Raw genomic sequence first — 13734 nt, forward strand, 5'->3', positions numbered from 1 at the left:
ATTTAAACTTTGCCACTGATAGGTGAGGGTAGTTGTTCTTAGGAACACTAAGCTGTATCTTTTTTTTCCCTTTACTCTCAAAGTGGAGATGTGTATTTGTAATGCCAAAATGATGCATTTTAAATGGTCACTGATGAGTCTTTAAGTGTAGAGTCACAATGGATTTCTAGAAGCAATCTTTCAGACTGCTTTCAGTACGGAGTCCAGGCAACAAATACAGTTTGCACAGGGTCTCACAGCTACCACCCACCTGGAGACAAGTCAGTGAATTACCGACTCACCGACTCTTACACGTTTGGTTTGCTTACACCTTTTTCTAATGAAAGACACAAAGATCAAAGAACCCAACCTTAACTTTTATTTAATATAGGAAATGGTAGAACATTCAGCAAAGAGGTATTAAAAGTCTTTATGTTGTCTTCCTATTATACAGTATTTTTTGATAATATGTCAAAATGATAATACAAGATGAAATGTCCCTTACCCAAAATGCTTAAGACTGGAAATGTTTCAGATTCCTGATTTTTTCAGATTTTGGAATATTTGCATTGCACTTGCCAGTTGGCATTTCAAATCCAAAAATCTGAAATCCTGTATGTTCCAGTGAGCATTTTCTTTTAAGTGTCGTGTTGGTGCTCAAATATTTTGGATTTTGGAGCATTTCAAATTTGGGATCTCAACCTACACTTATTTGTCTGATTGACTTTTTGTTCCATTTTTTTCCAGGTTTGCAATAACATATTCAGCAATAACAATGCTCAGAAGTATTCCTCTTGAAGAAATAAGCAACATTCCCCTCCATGTTAGAAGCAGCCCTCTCTCCTCCTTACTAGATGACTGCCAAGGATCACGGCACCCCTTGACAACGGCAAGGTGCACTAGAAACTGGATGAGAGGCTGAAGGATACAACTGGGGTCTACAGGTAACATGCTTCACCGCTTTTATAACTCCTTTTATATTCTCATCCTCAGAATCTCTGGACTGTGCTTTCAAGTGAGAATTTGTGTGAAGCCTTCTTGGATGCAAATTTGAAAATAAATGTCCTCCTCTTTCATTCCCACCTCTAAAAGGAGGCCTGACAGGGTAGAAGGAGATGAAAGCAAGGAAGCAGTCACAAAGAAAACATGTATTAAAAGAAAATTTAGGGCCGGGCGCGGTGGCTCAAGCCTGTAATCCCAGCACTTTGGGAGGCCGAGGCGGGTGGATCACGAGGTCAAGAGATCGAGACCATCCTGGTCAACATGGTGAAACCCCGTCTCTACTAAAAATACAAAACATTAGCTGGGCATGGTGGCGCGTGCCTGTAATCCCAGCTACTCAGGAGGCTGAGGCAGGAGAATTGCCTGAACCCAGGAGGCGGAGGTTGCGGTGAGCCGAGATTGCACCATTGCACTCCAGCCTGGGTAACAAGAGCGAAACTCCGTCCCAAAAAAAAAAGAAAGAAAATTTAGTAGAAACACTCAGTGATTTTCAAGAGAGCAAAGTCCCAGAAAATAAATTTTATAGGAGCTGATCCTCGTTTTCTGAAGCTCTTTAGCTCTCGTGATACTCATTTGTTCCTAGAAAGCTGGAAAGGGAAGACTATAATAAGGAGGGACCTTAACCCTCTTAACCACCTTTTCCCATCCCCCTTTGTTACCAAACTGCCACAGATTAACAGGAAACTTCAGATAATCTGTGGCTAACTTAATCAACATCTGCTCTTAAGGGATGGCATACACATGAGAGAAAGAGGGAGAGAATGAGAAAGAATGAGAGGAGGGAGAATAAGAAAGATAACCAATTTTTAAAAACTATTTTCTATTTGCTTTATGTGAATTAACACAACAAAACCACATACTAGAAAATGAACGGATGTCCCAGGAAGCAGGAAAGTAGAATCTACATAGGGAGAATAGATTAGACTCAAGTTGGTATCAAGAATAAAGGGGTCTCAAGGTAGGCTTTACATCAGATGCTCAATAAATTGAACCTGCTCTACACTTTCCATCTGAGTTACCTACAAGTGACTACCTATAAAAAGGACATGGTCTTACAATATCCTTACATTCATGACAGCTTTTAAGAGCCTCATGTTTAACCACGTTTTATATTTCTTCAACTAGAGGTATTCTTCAAATAGAAAATACACCAGATACAATTTATTAAGCCCTAGTAAGAAAATTAAAAATCAACAACAATTTACTTACAGCTCTGTATATACCAAAGTGTTACGAGTTTCTATCATTTAGCAGGGAAATTTACTATCTAGTTGGACAAGGTTTAAAATGCAGTAAAGTGCCCACATACTGCAGTTGAGATTATAACGACGAGTCATGTTCCTACCTTTTGGCACCTGAGTCCCATTAACCATGATTTCCTTTACTTCTGTCTTTCATTTCTAAACACTCCTGCTTTGATTATCTAAAATAGATGACAGCCGGGCACAGAGGCTCATGCCTGTAATCCCAGCACTTTGGGAGGCCAAGGCAGGTGAGATCACCTGAAGTCAGAAGTTCGAGACCAGCCTGGTCGACATGATAAAACCCTGTCTGTACTCAAAATACAAAAATTAGCCAGGCCTACTGGCATACACCTGTAATCCCAGCTACCCAGGGGGCTGAGGCAGGAGAATCACTGGAACCTGGAAGGCAGAGGCTGCAGTGAGCCAAGATTGTGCCCCTGCACTCCAGCCTGGGCCACAGAGCAAGACTCCGTCTCAAAAAGAAAACAAACAGCTGGCAGGGTTGTAGCCTTCACAGCAAGATATGCACATGGCCAAGAATGCTGAGAGATGGACAGCCATGGGCACAGTGACCACTGCCCTTCCTGCAGTGTATGCCTACTACACTATTGTACATTTGTTGATATATTACTCTGTAATCCCACTCATGTAACTTAATGCTTGTTTGCTGTTTTTCTTACTACTTGTAAAATGTGGTAGGACCATATATATTGCTTCTGTATACCTGATAGCGTGGACTATCGCCACTCCAGAAATGAGCATAGACTAAATTGAAAAATGCTACCAGGTCAATGGGGGAATGAAAAGCAAATCAGGGCTTTCCAGTAATCAACTACTTCCACTTGCATCACTAGAGGAGGCTCTATGTCATACCAGAAAGAGATTTTTGGAAATATATAGTTTCAGGTTCAAATTCCAGAACTACCTACCTAGCAATATTATTTAATTCATCTCTATGTACCTAAGTGTTTTCAGCTATAAAATGGGGTAATTTCTCTCTCCCAAGCTAGTAGTAAGAATTTGATGAAATAAAATGTAATTATGACTAGCAGAATGTAGGTATACAAGAAAAGTTTCCTTCTTAAATTTGTACCTCCTTATATTCTAACATATAAAAAATATTTCAAGGCTGAGTACAGTGGCTCATGCCTATAATCCCAGTGCTTTGGTAGGCTGAGGTGGGAGGATCACTTGAGCCCAGGGGTTTAAGATCAGCCTGGGCAACACAGTGAGACCTGTCTCTACAAAAAAATACAAAAATTAGCTAGGCATAGTGGTACAACCCTGTAGTCCTAGACATTCAGGAGACTGAGGCAGAAGGATCGCCCCTGAGTTCAAGGCTGCAGTGAGGTATGATCGTGCCACTGCACTCCAGTCTGGTGACAGAGCAAGAAAAAGGAAAAGGGGACACACACACACACACACACACACACACACACACACACACACACACACCTATCTCCATTTTAAAAAGATGTGGTCAAACCCTTGCTAGAAAGTAAATGAAACAAACTTTCCAAGAGACTTAACCATGAGTTACAATATAATTACTCAAAGTTAAAATTTAAAAGGTGAGTTTAACCAGTGATTTAAGAAACAGCATGAATTGCTAAAACACTAAAAACCTACTTCACAGTATTAAATTATAACTTTATCATATATGCTTAGAAACTGCTTTAAAAGACAAGGGAAAAAGAAAACAGCAATTGTGAATAAAGTAAATTCTAGGTAGTAAGCAATTAAAACCTCTTTTTGTGTTCATGGTAAATACTGTTAATTATATCACAGATACACAAAAGCAACCAAAAACCCTATGTAGTGATTCTAAAGAGCTGTAATTTCCCCTGTATACATTTAAAACAAAACCAAACCTGGGGAAATCTGAGAGATAAAAAGAAAAAAAGATGGCCTTTTTTTAAAAAAATAAAATGTAAAGGCAATATCTGTTAAGGTATGATAATTTGAAATATGGTCAAAATGAAATAAAAGCTGTTGAATATAAATTAAGGGGTTTTTGACCAGGTGTGGTGGCTCACCCCTGTAATGCCAGCACTTAGGGAGGCAGAGATGGGCAGATAACTTGAGCCTGGGAGTTGCAAGCTGACTTCGAGACCAGCCTGGCCAAAATGGTGAAATCCTGTCACTACAAAAAAATACAAAAAGCAGCCGGGTATGGTGGTGCACACCTGTAATCTCAGCTAATCAGGACGCTGAGGCAGGAGGATCAATTGAGCCCAGGAGGCTGAGGCTGCAGTGAGCTGTGATTATACCACTGCACTCCAGCCTGGGTGAAAGAGAGAGACCCTGTCTAAAAAAAAAATTCATTAAGTTTTTAAAAAAGTAATTGAAAGGATTTTCTAGTCACTCTTAGAGTATAATCTTTTTTCTTTTTATTTTTTTTTATTTTTATTTATTATTTTTTTTTTTTTTTGCTTTTCACTGCGGGAACAAAAGAATGTAATCTTTTCTAAATAAAAGCTGAAATTTGTTTTTGAATTGAAAATTTTCTTCTCTTTGCATAAAAAGGTCCTATATAGGCTTCTGACTATGGGAATTCTAGGAAATTACTTTTTAAGATTTTTTTGCTAAGTAAAACCTGTGAAGTTATTTTTAAAGAGAAGAATCAAAGAGTGTGGGGTTGGTTCCCCTTTTCTGTCTTTCAAAACAAAATAATCTTGTTAGTAGAAAAGCTAAACACACATCCTGTTGAAAGCATTATCTGTGTAACCTCATTTGAAACCAAGAAACAGCATAATATCATTTCTGTGACCTGTATTTTCCTTTATTAATTAATGGCAGATTATGTCTGATATAATATGCAATTTATCAAGCTGATGTACTTCAGTGTAGCTAGTGGCTAATGAAATGATATGAGCCTACAGACCCTCACTGAAGGCCAGAAAATGGCATACAAAGCGTTAAGCCTTGTCATATCCTTACCTTTAATGACAAAGTCAGCTTGAAACTTTATTTTGAAAATTACTAGTTAATTCTTTTTCGGCTTTCTTGGTCTTTTGCTTGTTTCAAGAGAACCACGTTTCACAAGCCAAACACTGCAAATGCCAGATTGGGCTGGATTCCCAATTTGGCCTCTAACTGGCTAATTAAATTAGGTGCAAATCACTGGGCGAGTCATAACCTCTCAGTGCCTTTGTCTTCCCATCTTTAAATAGGATCATAATAACAGCTACATCATAGGTTTCTTTTGAGGATCATGTGAATTACTATGAGAAAGGCATAGAACACTACTTGGCACATGATAAGCACAATAGGCATGCTAGCTATTATAAAAGATCTTTCAGTTCTAAGAAATTTTTATTCACTATGATGTGAAACAGGGAGGGCTATTTTTTTTTTCTTTTAAAAATATGGAGAAAATAGGCCAGGTGAGGTGGCTCACCCCTGTAATCACAGCACTTTGGGAGGCCAAGGCAGGCAGATCCCCTGAGGTCAGGAATTCCAGACTAGCCTGGCTGACAGAGCAAAACTCCATCTCAAAAAATAGAGGAGGAAATAAATTAGAATATTGGAAACAGATAAACACAGGGCACACACATTATGGTTTAAAGCAATATGCTTTTGCATTTAGGATATGTTAAAAATACATTTAAAAGATAACAGCAGTATTTTACAAAAGGCTATCATTTCCTGTTTCCAAAAGATACTTTAAACAGAAAGTTAGAACTTGACTTTGATATGTAAGTACACAAGTACAAATAGTTTAGGTGTTAGACAATAAGATTTTATAAAATTTTGTGAATATTTTGAAGCAGCAGCAACATTAAACACCTAACCTCTACATTAGAGAAAAATTTAATTGTCCCAAAGCATCTGGTTATTAAAAAAAAAAAATCTAAATTCTACTCAGTTAATAAAACAAAATCTACTGTTGTATACAGGTATTGATTGACTTACGACCTATGCAACTTATGACCATTCGACTTTACGACCACAATCGCTAGCGACGACTGCTCCGCGTCTGGCAGCGCAAACGTTGCCCAGCTGGGTGCACGACAGTGTGGACCAGCTTCCGGCAGCACTACCATCTTCGCGTGCATGTAGCCTACTCAATTTACGACCAAATTGTGTTACAACCGGCCTGCCGGAATCAATCGTGGTCGTAAGTCGAGCACTAGCTGTAGAGACTCATCAAACCAATTTGTCCAACACATGTTTAAGTCAAATAATTTTACATTTCTCTTCTATTCAAATATAATAGTATAAGTAATCACGATACAGTTTTCAAAATATGTGAGTTCAAAACTGTCTTCTATTTTCATCGTCTCTTATAACTCAGGAAACAGAAGTGTTTTCTGGACTGTAATAAAACTGCCACTTCAGAGGGATGCAATGGCTCACACCTGTAATCCCAGCACTTTGGGGAGGCAAAGGCAGGCAGATCACGAGGTCAGGAGTTTGAGACCAGCCTGGCCAAACTGGTGAAATCCCATCTCTACTAAAAATAAAAAAAAAATAGCCAGGCATGGTGGTGTGTGCCTGTAATCCCAGCTACTAGGAGGCTGAGGCAGAAAAACTGCTTCAACCTGGCAGGCAGAGGTTGCAGTGGGCTGAGATCAGGCCACTGCGCTCTAGCCTGGGTGACAGAGGAAGACTTCATCTGAAAAAAACAAAGCAAACAAAATAAAAAACCTGTCACTTAAAAGGAACAATTAGTAATCTAGATCAAATAGCCTTTTTAATGACAAAGAATTGAAAGAAACTGAGAGATCAGCTGTTTTCATTGGCTACTACTCTCTATATTCTACGATAAGCCACCAATTCAATAATTACGACACAGTTGTTTCTTTTAAAGATATCCTTTTATAGTCTAGGTAAAGAATTAGAATTATCAGTATTCATGTACAGCATTGGTAGGTGTCTTAAAAATTTCCCCACAATCCTTCCATTGAAACTCTGGCCTATTATATCCCTTCTTTCTCAGTTCCTTTCACTTCTTAAGGAAACATGATAAAACTGTGCTGGGGTTCTGTCAGACTGATAGTTAACAAATTTCCAGTCCATTAGGTTGACACTAATGTGTGACTTCTGCTTGTGAAATTTATGTAACTGGCACCAAAAAGGCCAAAACTGTTGGTCTAACAAAAGGAAGTCCTTAAATTAATCAATTCTACTTTCTACAAAGTAGTGAAAACAAACGATTCTGTACACAATGGGACCACAAAAGCAACCTTGCATAGAAGCATGCAGTTAAGAGATCTTCCAAAATTGGACTATACACATTTAAACTGTTATTTTGACTCCCTACTTGGCCATTATTAAGTGCTACATACTTTTTTTTTTTAAAGAGACTGGATCTTGCTATGTTGCCTAAACTGGAGTGCAGTGGCTAGTCACAGGTAATCAGGACACACACTACACCCTTCAATTCCTGGGCTCAAGCAATCCTCCTCCTCCTCCAGACTCCTGAGTAACTGAGACTACAGCAAATGCCGCTGTGCTCAGCTAAATGCTACCCTACATATACTTCTTACTCTCCCTTTACTCTTTTTGGATGAAAAGGCAAAAATGTAATGGTGCCTAGGCCAAAAAATAACGTTTTCACTGATTAGAGACCTCCATGTATCATCCATGAAATAAACAGCAAACAAGGCTTAGACAATCTAATGCATGGAATTAAGATAAAAATCACAATTTGCAAAGCTTATTGTTAATTTCTTTGGTTTTCTTCCATTATACTGAGTCTTAAGCTAGCAATACAAGTTAAAATAAATAGAAATACCTATATCCTAATGCTAAAGAATCAACAGTAAATTAAAAACCTTACTTAATTGCATGGATACGGATTATTTTATAAATAAATGCTTAATTTAGTGCTTGTATCTAGATGTTATAAATGTTTCAAAATAACCTATGAATTTCAGTTTCAAAAAAAAAGAAAAAAAAAAAACTATAAGGTGTTTCATGGAAACAGCCTGACTTTACTTGCTATTTTATCTTTAAGGGGATTCTGGCAGTTAGCTGACTCAAATTCAGCACCTGCCTAGCAAATAACATGCTTCTGGCATTTGCCTTCCAAAGTGAAAGTGAATAGTCTAGCTAAAAATCCTACTAACTGACCCAAATCAAATGCCAAGTATTTCAAAAGTTACATAAATGATGGCATTTATGTGAAATTCTGCTTATCAGAGATTTTCTCCCTGAAGCTAACAACTCTACCATCCAGATAAGTGGAATACACAAAATTGAATTGAACCTAAGGGCCAAAACAACACAACAAACAGAAAAATACACGTTATTAACTATCTATTAAACCACTTCTCCCACTCCTATGCATAAATCTCTCCTGTTTTCTAGGACAGAAAGCATAGCTGAGAAATCATGGTCCACCCTAACTTTCTCAGAATATTCTGTCACTAGTGCTACCTCCTCTAAACATGCTAACTCAAAAGATTTACAAAAGATATAGACTTGTAATACTTTTCACTTTAATTACTTTCAAAGAATATCACCTATGCCAACAGAAGTCACACTCAGAAATTTTCAATTAAAAAAAAGTTGCTCCCACAGTAAAGTAGTGTCTGTCCACAGGAAGACTGTAATGCCACCATTCAGAATGAAAACTGCCTGGACTGTGATTCGTTCAACCTCACTAAGCAAGACACATCTACCACAAGAGGTGTGTACCTTCCTAAGACCACACTCTGAAAGCACTGTTAACTCTGTATAATAAACAAAACATTTACTAATGATAGCATTTTGTTGTTGTTATTATTGCCTTAACCTCTCTTCACATAGACAGATTAAGACTTTGAATAGGACGAGACATATAGTGCCTTTTTTCCTTTAAAAGAAAAATCAGAGCCGGTTATGATGGCTCACACCTGCAATCCCAGTGCTTTGGGAGGCTGAAGCAGTGGATTATCTGAGGTCAAGAGTTTGAGACCAGCCTAATCAATACAGTCAAACACTGTTTCTACTAAAAATACAAAAACTAGCCGGGTGTGGTGGCAGGCATCTGTAATCCCAGCTTCTCAGGAGGCTGAGACAGGAGAATCGATTGAACCTGGGAGGTGGAAGCTGCAGTGAGCCAAGATCACACCACTTCACTCCAGTGTGGGAATAAGAGCAAGACTCCGCCTAAAAAAAAAAAAAAAAAAAACCTGTTCCTAAATATTAACTGAGATACTTATAAAGGGGATTTGGCACTTAGCATAGGCTAGGGATGGCCTAAGGGCAAAAGGAAGTCCGAAAGAGAGAAAGGAGAGCTAATGGTACTGAATAAATTTAGTTTAACAAAGAAAACTAATCTAACTGGTTCACACTAATGTGTGCACAGAAAGGAAGAAAACAAGAAGAAAATAGTAAATTGGTCTGTCAGACAAATAGTTTCCAACTGCTGGCTTTGTGTCAACAATACCCATCAGAAGATCACTTCCATGTGAGCCTACATCATCCTGAGTTCAGTAGTCTGTTCTGCGTATTAAGTGCAGCAGAGTCTACACTGTGAGACCAGGATCAGGGTTCTACTCTGAATAGTTAAGTCACTGAGGGCATTTTGTCAACTGTTAAATTTTTTTTTTTTTATTCTACAGATCACAGTGCCTACCAGGCTGACATTTGAAGGAAATACCACAAGAGTAGTGATATAAATAAATATGGGAAGATTTTTGTCTAAAGCAAAAGGTATATATTTCAATATTGTCAATTTTAGTTTTAATACTGATTTTCAGTAGATAGTGCTCAAAGCCTGATATCTGTACCTCAAATCAAAGTGCCCATCTTCATGGAAATATATACATTCAGTTAAATCAGATAACTAACCACAAATCTTTTCACGTCTAAGAACAAAGGAGAGACTAAAAACTCCAACAAATATTTATTTGAAACGTATTTCAACCATGTCATATCTAATATGGTCAAAGTTTCTCTTACACCTTGATATGCTTAATTTTTAGTATATAGCACTTAGTACACACCAACAAAGTATACTGGTACTACATGAACCTTGACATGCTTAATTTTTAGTATATAGCACTTAGTACACACCAACAAAGTATACTGGTACGACATGAAGTATATTGTGTTTTATTGTGCAGTGGAGAACTTCTCCCCCATGTTGGTATTTAAGAGTTGGGCTGTACTTAGCATGTGTGAACAATTCACCCACCCAACCTCACCCTATCCTCCCACCCCAAATCTTCCAACACAGAGAAAACTTATAAATAAATCCAAGGCCTATATAAATCCACAGTGAGTTCAATTTTCCATAGTGAAAGGAAAATTACATTTCAAGACTATATTGCCAAATAGATTTATATAACTCTTGCTCCTGTTTTGATTATCAATGCCAAGTAAATTTTATTGGCTAACTTTAAAAATGTTTAAAATGTGAGACTAGAATGGAAATACTGACCAACTGTAGATTAAAAATTATAGTTCAGTCTGTTCAATACATTTTGTCCTTTTAATTCAAACTACAGAATTCCATTTTTCATATACTCAAATCTGGAAGTTGCATTTACACTCACAGATACAGCTCTTTTGGAAGGCCTAAGGAATTATATAAATAATCGTATTTTCAAATCAAAATCTTAAAGTGTATTCAACAAAGTTGCCCTTCAGAACATTTTGTCCACTTTATAAATTTAAAACCCAAAATCTATTATATTTTTACATAGTATGCCCTACTTAGCTTTGAAAATAAATTAAGAGAAGCTAAAAAAAAAAAAAAGTTCTATCTGATATATTACAAGGCCAGACTAAACTTTATTTCTTTAATAGTTCAAGTATTTTTCCCAGAGATATAAATTATCATACTTTTCAAGATAAGGGTTCTAAGTAATATAGTCACCATATTTCAAACAATCTATTCTTTGCAAGAAAAGTAAGTGACTTATCGAATGAACCACAGATGCCACTTACAATCTAAAATTTCTAATATTGCAAAAACAATGCTGATTAATATTAATAGCATATCATGTTTATAACAGAAAAAGGAATGCGAATAGCTGTCCTCCATGCCTCTACCCATAATAGGTGAGTATAAGTTTATAATTTCGGAGTGGAACTTAAATCGTTTAGATAATCATTAAATTTCAAATGAGTTGTCACGTTTCACAATTTGGAATAACAGTTAAAAGTTAAGATCTCCTAATGAAATATAGGAGAAACAATGTTTGGCTTTTAAGTTAATTTTGAAGTCTTCAAATATGAATATGATTTTCATGTACTACCCTTATTGCGAGAAATATTCTTGTACTTGAGGCTATTTAGGCAGAAAATGGAGCTCAGTGGTTAAGATCAAGGTCTTTGGAGTGACAAACTGCCTCTTGCTTGATATGCCCTTGGAAAAGTCATTTAACCTCTCTGAGCTTCAATTTCCTTATCTGTTATTTTGAAGATAACCAAAAGGCACTTACATAATGTCTAGCATACAGTAAAAGGGCAATAAATAATAGCTGTTATTAGTATTATCAGTGGAATCTCTGCAAATTACACTTCTAAAACAGATGTGAATTAGAAACATCTGTATAATCCCTAAAATTTCGCTTTCAAAAAAGTCGTAAAGGTCAGACTTAATTCCTTCTATAAATGAAAAATTCTGGTGGCAGAAAAAGAGGCAAATGTCTGAAAAAGGTAAGACAGAACAACAACAACAACAAAAAAAAAAACAAAATAAGAACCCAATAACAACTGACATCCTGAAACACAAAGAGAACTGTCATGGACATGAGGAAATGAAATGAGTAGTCAGCTTATAAAATTATGCCTACTACTACCTTTGATAATGAGTTCAAACACATCAATATATAAGGCAGGAAAATGACCAAAACATTTCCCCAATCTGGAAACAAAAAACTAAGGGAGTTACATTTTGTATCGAGTGGCAGGTAGTGGGAAAATATTAATTTATTTGGTTTGCAGAGATTTAATCTGGACAACTTTCAATCTACTTTGTTCTCTATAAAGATATCACAAAACACATCTAATATGTTAATATGATCCAGTAAGGAGACAAGAAGCTGCCACATACCCTTCGGGTTTGTTTTTATTTGATTGCAAGAACCTTCTGGGACAGTGACAAAATAAGTGTGGAAATGTAAGAGTTATCTTCTTAATTCTACCCTGATTAAGCATATTTGAATACATAAAATATCTAATACAGCTAACTTTTCATAATATTTAAGAGCTATATACCTTAAGTTCATGGTATAAATTAATTTCATATCTAGATATAAGCTAAAGAGTCCGGGTACAGTGGCTCATGCCTATAATTCAAGCACTTTGGGAGGCCAAGGTGGGCAGACCACTTGAGGCCAGGAGTTCAAGAACAGCCTGGCCAACATGGTGAAACCCCGTCTATATTAAAACCAAACAAAAAAAATTCAGTGGGACATGGTGGTAGACACCTGTAATCCCAGCTACTTGTGAGTCTGAGGGAGGAGAATCGCTTGAACCCAGGAGGCAGAGGTTGCAGTGAGCCAAGACTGCATCACTACATTCCAGCCTGAGTGACAAAGCGAGACTCCATCTCAAAAAAATTAAAAAAAGGAAAAAAGAAAAAAAGAAATAAGCTTAGGGAACTATTTCTAATTTGTATTTACAAAGCTCAATGTCTCTGAATATAAATATATTCTTTATGTTTATTACCCAATAATTACTTTAACAAACATGTACTTAATCTTTACTGTATACCAGGCATTATTGCAAGGGTTAGGGATGTTGTTTTGAACAAGATATAAAGGTTCCCAGTGTTCATGAAGCTGGTAGGGAAAGTTGTAAAGAACAAGTAAAAATATATCATATGATCATAAATATTAAGATAAAAATAAATTACAGCTGTGTGATATGGAATGCTTGAGAAGCTGTTTTATACAGGATGGACAAGAAAGGTTGGCTAATTTCATTTTATAACATCTACCCCGCAAGTCTGAGATTTGCTGCTAAAATGTGTTGTTAACTTTTCTCCCCTTTTAGCTAGTTTGCTAAGAAATGACAAATACTACCAAAATTTTACATATAAAAATAAATATAAATATTTTGTCAGGCTATGAAATTAGAATTTAATAAACTGTAAATAAACTCATCCAACAGATGTACATAAACTTCTCCCAAATAGATACAGGAACCACTGATAAACAGATATGAGCATTTAATCTAAATGTTACTTCCAACACATTCAAAAAAAACTTTCATAATAAAAATGAAGTACAGACAATATAGTTTATTGTGTTTATTTATAATCATCTTCTTTACATATTATTTTCCTAAACTATAAATAGAATTTTAAAATATTTAAATTAAATATCAAAATATCCAGTATGAAAGATTCAACTTTAACTCACCTGTGCCTGTAAACAGTGCAGAAGATCTATAAGTCTGTAGCCAAATCCAAGAGAAATCTGCAATATAAACAAACAAACAAACATGAATAAAATCTGCAGAATCCCGTCAAGACTCCTTAGAGCAGATGTGATTTTTATAACTGATTTTCAAGCAATACTTGTTAATTGCCATCAATACACAAGAAATATTCATTAATAACATC

At 36.4% G+C, this 13734-nt stretch overlaps 1 protein-coding gene across 7 annotated transcripts in view; it reads right to left on the bottom strand.

Moving 5' to 3' along the window:
• Positions 1-13734, bottom strand: part of NCOA2 (nuclear receptor coactivator 2) — a 307971-nt gene that overhangs the window by 177922 nt on the left and 116315 nt on the right. For all 7 annotated transcript variants that reach the window (XM_032296311.1, XM_032296310.1, XM_032296302.1 and 4 more), the window contains exon 2: positions 13532-13588. The gene's annotated coding sequence lies outside the window, so the exon portion shown is untranslated. The remainder of the gene's footprint in view (positions 1-13531; positions 13589-13734) is intronic.

The sequence above is a fragment of the Sapajus apella genome, unplaced genomic scaffold, assembly GCF_009761245.1.
Source record: "Sapajus apella isolate SASKATOON/1434 unplaced genomic scaffold, GSC_monkey_1.0 scaffold35, whole genome shotgun sequence".
NCBI lineage: Eukaryota > Metazoa > Chordata > Mammalia > Primates > Cebidae > Sapajus > Sapajus apella.